The sequence below is a fragment of the Nematolebias whitei genome, chromosome 6 (assembly GCF_014905685.2).
Source record: "Nematolebias whitei isolate Nwh7 chromosome 6, NemWhi1, whole genome shotgun sequence".
Taxonomy (NCBI): domain Eukaryota; kingdom Metazoa; phylum Chordata; class Actinopteri; order Cyprinodontiformes; family Rivulidae; genus Nematolebias; species Nematolebias whitei.
The window spans coordinates 28837621-28847529 of NC_056503.1; positions in this window are offsets into that span (position 1 = coordinate 28837621).

The window sequence follows — 9909 nt, forward strand, 5'->3', positions numbered from 1 at the left end:
AGTGGTTGTTGTTGTTGTTTGCGATCCGGCCTCTGGTTCATGACAGTAGAATCTGGCCATTATGGATCCAACACCAACCCGAGAGTGGTGCTCTAAGGTAGAAGGGGCTGTTAGTAAACTTGAGAAAGGGCTTCAGGAAATGGTTGTTTCTCTTCAAGCTTTGTCCCAACAGTCAAACCAAGTCATCAACCAAACCCTGTTGACTCCTGCACCAAGAGAACCACGGTTAGCCCCCCCTGAACATTTCAGAGGTGAGCCTGAGCAATGTCGACCATTTTTGACTCAGTGTGACATTCAATTTCAATTGCAACCTTCATGTTTTCCCACTGAGCATGCTAAAGTAGCTTATGCTGTCTCACTTCTCGCTGGAGGAGCCAAGACGTGGGGCACTTCTGAATGGTTAAAAGGTGGCGTGGTATGTCGTAATTTTTCTGAATTCTCCAAAGAGTTGTGTCGGGTTTTTGACCCCATCCTCCCTGAGAGAGAGGCAGCCCGAAGAATTTTTGATATTAAACAAGGCAAGGATTCTGTAACCAAATACATCATTCACTTTCACTCTGTTTCAGCAGACAGTCATTGGGATGAACACGCACTCACTGACGCCTTCTTCAGGGGGCTTAATGAAGATGTTAAGGATGTGCTGGCAACAATGGACTATCCCTCATCCCTACGCCAGCTGGAGGAGGTGGCCACCCGTGTTGACCTTCGCCTGCGTGAGCATGAGCGTGACCGTGAACAGAGTCGAGGCAAGGCCACAGCCATGTCCAGAACCAGACATCACCTTGTGGATCATGAACCTAAAACGGAACAAACCAAGAGCCCTCAGGATCCTCTGTATGCTACGGAACCCATGCAACTAGGAAGAAGTCGTCTGACCACCCAGGAACGAGAGCGTCGGAGGAGGTACCATCTCTGTTTTTATTGTGGTCAAGGTGGTCATGATTGTCATCATTGTCCAGTAAAAGACCAGGCTCAGCAGGAGAAGAGAGGCTCCTGTTGAGTCTTAGTCATAAGATCAAGTCCTCTCCACCTATCATGTCCAAGTCCAAGGTCAAGTTCATAATAAAGGGTGGTCAACCCGTCATCGTCTCAGCTTTTATTGATTCAGGGGCCGACACGGAATTCATTGATAAAACCTTTGCCAAATCCATAGATCTGACCATTGTTCCATCACCTAACAACCATAGGGTCCTCGCTTTAGATGGTCATCCTTTAAGTCAATCTAGTCTTGAAACTGTTCCAGTCACCATGGTGTCGGCCAACAACCATTCGGAACTGATCAGATTCATTGTTATTGATTCACCCCAACTCCCAGTGGTTTTAAGTTCCACTTGGTTACGCAAACACAACCCCCAAATCGATTGGAGGAACCAAGAGATTGTAGGATGGGCTAATGAGTGTTATTCTACATGTATTCAGAGCCAACTCAGTTCACCAGCCCTTGTCACAGCCAATGAGGAGACCTATCCTAATCTAAGTCAGGTACCTAAAGAGTACCATGATTTGAAAGAGGTCTTTAATAAATCAAAAGCTACGTCCCTTCCGCCACATCGTCCATACGATTGTGGTATTGACCTGATCCCAGGTTCTACCCCCCCTCGGGGTAGATTATATTCTTTGTCTGGCCCCGAGCAAGAGTCCATGAGGAAATATATAACAGAGTCCCTCCAAGCTGGTATCATTAGACCTTCAGCATCCCCCGCTGGTGCAGGGTTTTTCTTTGTAGGGAAGAAAGATGGGTCACTTCGTCCATGCATTGACTATAGAGAACTTAACAAAATAACCATAAAGAACAAGTATCCTCTGCCCCTCATGAACTCCGCTTTTGATATAATCCAAAATGCTAAGATATTCACCAAACTGGATCTTCGCAACGCTTACCATTTGGTCAGGATACGGCGGGGAGATGAATGGAAGACGGCTTTTAATACCACAGATGGCCATTATGAATATCTTGTTATGCCATTCGGCCTCACCAACGCTCCTGCCGTTTTCCAAGCCCTGGTTAATGATGTCCTTCGTGACATGATTAACATTTACGCTTTTGTTTACCTTGATGACATACTTATCTTTTCACAAGATAGCATTTCTCACCGTCGCCATGTCAGAGCTGTCTTAACCCGCCTTTTACAGAACAACTTGTTTGTCAAGGCAGAGAAGTGTGCTTTCCACCAAGTGTCCACCTCATTCCTTGGGTTCAACATTTCTCCAGGTCAAGTATCCATGGAACCCGGGAAGGTATCAGCGGTGGTGGATTGGCCCAAGCCCAAGGATCGTAAACAGCTGCAAAGGTTTCTCGGTTTTGCAAATTTTTATAGGAGGTTCATTAAGAACTACAGTTCAGTTGCAGCTCCTCTTCATTTTCTCACCTCATCTAAGACCAAGTTCATCTGGGACTCCGTTGCCAACCAATCATTCCAGAAGCTCAAAACATTGTTTTCCTCTGCTCCAATCTTGCACTCTCCAGACCCCGAGAAACAATTCATTGTGGAGGTCGATGCATCCAGCACCGGGGTGGGCGCCATCCTCAGTCAGCGCAGCACAGATGGTAAGATCCACCCCTGTGCTTACTTATCCAGGGCACTCTCCCCCGCTGAGAGAAACTACGACGTGGGAGACCGTGAGCTTTTGGCAGTCAAGATGGCCCTGGAGGAATGGAGGCACTGGCTGGAAGGTGCGAAGAAGTCCTTTTTGGTATGGACCGACCATAAAAACCTGGAGTACCTTCGCACAGCAAAGAGACTCAATCCCCGTCAGGCCAGGTGGGCTATGTTTTTCTCTCGGTTCAGTTTCACCCTCTCTTACAGACCCGGGCCCAAGAATGCCAAGCCGGATGCCCTGTCCCGGGTCTTTGAGGTCAAGGAAGGACCCTCAGAAGAGGTCGAGTTCATCCTGCCTGAGACCGTACGTCTTTCTTTGACTCAATTAGAACTCGATCTCCAACAAGTCCAACTCTCCGAGCCACGTCCACCCACCTGTCCTAGGGGGCGCCTGTTTGTCCCCAATCAAAAGGTAAAAGAGGTTCTTGAATTATGCCATTCATCAAAGTTGTTCTGTCACCCAGGAATCACCAAGACCCTCCAACTCATTCGCGCCCGATTCTGGTGGGCTACGCTTACGGAGGACACCAAGCACTTTGTCAAGTCATGTCCCGAATGCAATCGTGCCAAGTCTTCCAATCGCCCACCTGCCGGGCTGCTACGACCACTGCCAATTCCTTCACGCCCATGGTCACATATTGCTATGGACTTTGTGACTGGATTACCCCCTTCTGAAGGTAATTCAGTGTTATTGACCATTGTGGACCGTTTTTCTAAAATGGTCCACCTGGTTCCTCTCCCCAAGTTACCTTCTTCCAAGGAGCTCAGCGTTATCATGGCCAAGGAGGTTTTCAGGCTCCATGGGCTCCCCCAGAACATTGTGTCTGACCGAGGTCCCCAATTCATTTCCAAGTTCTGGAGGGAGTTTTGCAACCTGCTAGGGATCTCGGTCAGCCTCTCGTCAGGTTTTCATCCCCAAACGGATGGACAATCTGAGCGTACCAACCAGGAGGTGGAGACCAAGCTTCGGCTCCTCTGTGAGGGGGACCCGAGGAAATGGACGTCCAACCTCCCTTGGATTGAACAAGCAATCAACTCTCTTCCATCCTCTACATCAGGTATTTCACCCTTTCATGTTGTCTTTGGATTCCAACCCCCTGTTTTTTCAGTCCAGGGGAGAGAAGCTCGGGTTCCCTCTGCACGACTCACAATTTTACGTTGCCAGCGAGTCTGGAGAAAACCCAGGAAAGCCCTAATTTTGGCCACCAAAAGGTACGTTCGGGGGGCTAACCGCAGGAGAACGCCTCAACCATTGTACAAGGTGGGCCAGAAAGCGTGGCTCTCCACCAAGGACCTTCCTCTCCGTGTGGAATCTAAGAAACTAGCACCACGTTTCATTGGTCCTTTTCTGATTACCAAAATAATCAATCCTGTCTCTGTTCGCTTACAGTTACCCAGGTCCATGCGCATTCATCCAACGTTTCATGTCTCAAGACTCAAGCCATTTGTCCTGCCACGTTTTCGACCCACCACCGACCTCCCACCACCCGCCCGACTCATTCAGGGGAGCCCAGCCTACACGGTCCGACGCCTTCTTCGATCCAGAAGGTGGGGGAGAGGACTCCAGTATCTGGTAGACTGGCAGGGGTACGGCCTGGAGGAACGTTCCTGGGTGCCCTCACGCAATATTCTGGACAAAACCCTCATTAGAGACTTTCATCGACTGAACCCTCTCCAGCCTGGTGGTCCTTCAGGAGCCGGACCTTGAGGAGGGGGTTCTGTCATAGCTCTGCTCTCTGTCAGCTCCTCTGTCATGCTGCACACTCAGTAATCACTCAACTCATGTCACCTGTCACCGCTCATTATCCCACAGCTCCACCACCTGGTCCAGTCAGTACTTAAGTTCACTCATTCCTCTCAGTCTGGGCCAGATTCTCTATCCTGTCTCATCAGCAGTAGACTTTCCAGCATTCCATTGATTGACTCATCACGTTCATGACCCTTGCCTTGACCACGACCACGCTTTTGCCTCAGCCCTCGTCTGCTTTTGCTCATCTGATCAGGTACCGACTCATGCTCTTGTTTTTTGACTCTCTTTTGGATCACGTACTGGATACTTCTGCTGAACAACTGACTTCACGGTATGAACTCTGCCTTTCCCTTCTGACTGTTTTTTTGGATCACGGATTAAAGGTCAAGCTCATTCTGTATCACGGACTTATCCTTATCCCTGAATCTGATTCCCACAGATTCATTTCCCCAATTAGTCTCTTTCCCCCTGCATCTACTAACCTTTATCTTTTAGTTGCAAGCCTGTTGGACTCCGTTCCAGTGGACCTTAACATCAGTTCTACTTCTACTGGCAGCCCGCCACTTCAACACTACCCAATCACGAACTACCAATCAGAAGATCGGAACCGGCCCAGAACCGGACCTACTCCAGGGTTTTACTTTATTTCACAATAAACCTTTTAACCCTCTCAGTGGTTGTTGTTGTTGTTTGCGATCCGGCCTCTGGTTCATGACAGTCACCATTAACTTCACATAGACTCTCTCACTGGTACATTTTCATCTTTAAATCACTTCTTGGTCTGTTGCCTTCATACATCTCCTCCTACATGTCTCTGTGAGTGCAGCTACAGCGTGCACTCTCAGGACATTATTACCTGCAGTGTTCCCTCAGTGCGAACTGAACTAGGCAAATGGGTCTTCTCCTACTCCGCTCCTGTCTCCTGGAATATTTTACAAAAAGATCTGAAGCTCTCAAACTTGACCAAGTGGCTTCAAACATCTGTTAAGTTCCTGGCAAAAACCAATGCAGACATGTTCCTGTTTTTAGTTTTCTACACCGAAAGAAAGAAAGAAAGAAAGAAAGAAATTTAAATTTGTATGCCTCTTTTATGATTGTCTGTTGTTGTCGTTGTTTTCCACTGTTGTCATCACTCTTTGTTAAAATCAGGTCTCTCTTGTAAATGAGTCCCCGAGGCTCAATGGGATTAACCTGTATAAGTAAAGGTTGAATGAAAAAAATATATACCTAATACATCATCATCATTTGACATTAGGTAATATAAAAGTCGGGGCAGCATAGAGCAAAGTTTAAAAAAAGCTGATATCACTGGACGATGTGGTTCTAAAAGCTGCATAGATCCCTTCTAGCATTTTTATGTTTTCTGTACTAAATGTATAATATTTAGTCCTTTGTTGAAGAACAATTGCAATTATTTGGATTTGAGCACATGCAGCTAAGATGCTACTTGATTTCAGCCAATTGAAAGCATTTTTGTGTACATACGTATGGAGCAAATTCACAAAATGATCTTAAATCAGAGGATGTGTCAGGAGATGTATGCCACCCAGACAGAACTTCTTTTTTTTAATTTACCAAAACAGCTATTTTTATTTTAAACTAAGGAGAAAATTTTGGGAAACTAATTGTTGTGCTACTAATCAGGTTTGCCTTTGTTTTAAAAAAAAAAAGGACATCCTTTGATTAGGAACATCTGGAACTCTTTGCTTCATTCTGGGACAGAAAGCTTCAGAATGACAATGTTTATATTCTATTGCTATCACAGGCAGCCTAGTTTAGTCCCATTAAGTTCTCCTATAAGCATGTGCTTGAACAAAGAATTCAGAGATGATTAGACAGTTTCCAAAAGCAACAAACTGATAGCGTTCAGCTCTGCAGAGCTGCAGAACGAGGACAGAGAGGGGGAGAGCTGAACTCTGTGGCTGATCTGCTGTTGATCTTTTCCCCAGACAGATGCCAGAAGTGTTTGCATGTGTGTGTGTGTGTGTGTGTGTGTGTGGGTGTGTGTGTGTGTGTGTGTGTGTGTGTGTGTTCTTGAGAATGAGCAGTATTTACATTGGGATTGCCGGAGCTGAAGCTGATTCCCAGTCCTCTGATGATATTTTCATATCCTCCCTTCTTTTCTCCCCTCTGTCTGACAGCTTTGCAGCCAGTGAGTGGAGGCAGCGGCCAGTTGCTGCAGGCTGACTGAACATATCCTCTTACACACCGAGGAGATCAGGGGCCACAGTAGCCCTTTTGGAGAACAGGTTTGCATGGAGGAACAAAGACAAGAGTTAGAAGATGAATTGAGTGCAAACTAAAAAAGCTAAGAAAGGCTTTTTATGAGAATAGATTTATGAGGATGCTGCTCGTAGGGTGCACATACTCAAAGAAATGGGAAATGAATGTACACAAGTGGCTCACTCCAACAAGTAAACCCTGTTTCTTTTAAAGGCCAAGAGTTAGGCACATTTGACCGTTTGAAGGCTACCAGACTTTCCTGTAATAATTAAAGTTTGAACCATATCCTTCAGACCTTTTGAAGCTCATTTCATTTTTATTTTTTATTTTTTACAATGGAAGCTGTTTCCAGTCAGTTTCAGATAAGATACAAGCAATGACATAAAAACAAACAAACAAACAAACAAACAAAAACTACTTTTATAGTACATACAGACCTAACTGATATGAATATTGTCCACCACCAGAAAGCAAAGGTGGACAATAAAGTTTTTGACTTTGTCTTTTTGTCTGACTGTCGGTCTGTCTGTTAGTAAAATATCTCATGAACCACTGCAAAAGTTTTAATGCAACATGCAGATGAAGACACAACTTTTGGAGCCAGCCTGATGAAAGATGGCTGCTACAGCCAACTGCCCTTACAAAACACAAAATGTTACAACTTGATCACTTTTACTTTATTAAGCTAACAATTGGAGTGGTAGTTGCTGAGAGTGTAAGTGTGACTCACTGTGCATGATTTTTGTTTAAAACCTTAGCATAAACTTTAGAAGTCAACTCAATCTGTCTGTTCGCAAAATGTCTCATGAATCAGTAAAGTGTTTCTTTAAAAAAAATTAAAAAAATGTATTTTTTAAAAATTAATCAGTGGATCTACATCTGTATTAATTGGGAGGTCATCCAATTCAATATGTTCACCAAAACTAATTAATATTACAGTAGCCAAAACAAAAATGTCTATACACTAGTTCATTTCATTTTTACAGAAATTGAGCTGCAACAACTTTTTTAATTTGATTACATTTATTGTTGTATAATCAAATTTAAATGCTGGGCTTTGTCTATAAAAATGAATTAAAATAATAAAACCTGAACTTGTCGTCCCCCTCCCTTCGTCTGTCTGTCTGCGTGTGCGTCCGTGTTGTGAACTGGATAACTTGAAAAATAAGTGAGGTACTGATTACCATGTTGGTGTTCAGCATCAACTAGGCGTACAAAAAGTGGCAGCACAATGGATTAGTGGTTAGCACTGTTGCCTCACAGCAAGAAGGTCCAGGGTTCAATCCCTGGTTTGGATCTGGAAACCTTTCAGTGTAGAGTTTGCATGTTCTCCTCTTGCGTGGGTTTTCTCCTGGTACTCCAGGTTCCTCCCACAGTCTGGAAACATGAATGTTACTGCCTTCAGGCCTAAACCTCGCCTGCAAAAGAGATCTGTGATCTCAGTGGGATTTGCCTGATGAATTTAAATTAATAAATGAAAGGTTCTTAGCTCCTTAAAGCTCATTAGCATTTGAAGGACTAATATTTCTTGAAGGAATACAAATTGCGTGCTCTCTTTTATGCTTGAGTGTTCATGTACAACGAACATCATAAATACATGTATGATGAGAAAGGACAGAGTTACAGACATTTAGGTTTAACCTTATAAATGGCATAATAATAATAATACATTTTATTTGTATAGCACTTTTCTAGATAAAGACGCTTTACAGGTGTTCAAAAAGTATAAAATCAGCATCATAACACAATAAAACCACATAAAAAGGGCAAATTTAACCTTTAAAATCAATTTTAAACAGGTGGGTTTGGAGTTTTTTCTTAAAAATGGAGAGATCAGAGCAGACACAAAGATGTTGGGGCAGTGAGTTGCTCTGTCTCCCCAGGTTTGGAGCTCGGTCCTACAGGGAAGAGAAAGAAGATTGGCATGAGAGGAGCGGAGGGTACGAGAAGGAGTGTGGTGATGGAGTAGGTTGGTCAGGCATGGAGGGGCCAGATTATGGAGGGCTTTGAATGTGATGAGGAGGATATTGAAATGGATGTGCTCCTTTATGTGTAACCTTGTGTGATTGGTCTATTAGCTCTCAGAATATGTGTTGAGGATAACTTTCAGCTGCTTCCACATCAAATTTGACATCAGTATCAATAAATTAGATTTTTTTGTGTGTGCTGGCTAAAGTCAATGAGCTGTTTAATAAGCAATTAGCTTGTTCGGCTTATTTAAAATGGGTCTACTGATTCTTGAGATATTTTTCCAACAAACTAACAAGGTTGACACAGACATCTACTACCACACCAAACATTAGGCCAGTATTTGTAAAACTGTCTGCGTTATAAGCTTTTATGTGTTCAATAATGTTGCTTCACTGTTGCTGTTATACTGAATTTGATGGACTAAAAAAATAAACGGTTTTAGATATTCATCCCTTATTTAATTTCTGAACGTTTTGCTGAAATCTCTTCAGTGGAAAACAAATGACAAATACACAATGTGCAAACATTATTGTCTTGAATGACATCAGTTTTGACAAACAGAGTCTATTCCTGCCTAATAACTAAAATGGCCCAAGACATGGGTTGATGCTGCTTTAAAACAACTCCATTTTGTTTATGTTCACATAACAGTCTCAGAAATGTTGTGTGCATTTACTGTATACATCCACTGTTATATAAATTTACATACAACCACCATTTTGAATGACATGGATAATCTGGCAGAATTACTAAACTTTTTTAAGACGTGCCACTGGCTGCACTGGGAGTGCTAGCTGCTGTAATTATTCAAGCTTGCAAAAACCCTGGACTTTGATGGGAATAACAGTGTGATGTGAAACAGACAACAATGTAAGGTTTTGTTGTTGTTGTTGTTGTTTTTTTATTTTTATTGTTAATTCAGGAATTAGGTTGGAATCTACAACAGGTAAGATATTCATTGTTTATAAGCTCGCCACAAAATCCCACTTCCGAAGATCTGAATTTTTTTGTGGAGGCACGTTAACAAAATTGTGAAGACAATGTATCATAGTTGCATGAGGTTTTGGACCCAGTGCAGTTTTGACTGGAGGAGTTAAAAGCAAACTAAATTTTGTTTTAAAAGGACAACAGGAAGCTGATGTGGCAAAAACAAATTCACAGGACTGAGGAACATTTATGGAGCATCACCAAGAAGAATGACAACCAAAGGCTGGCACAGAGGAAGAGAAACACAGGGGCTACATAGAGCCAAACAGATAAAGTACAAACACCTGAGTGATAACAAACGACTACAGGTGAAAGAGGGCGGGGCAAGGGGAGGAGCAGTGGAGCAGACCATCGACTGAGAAACAACTGAATGAAACA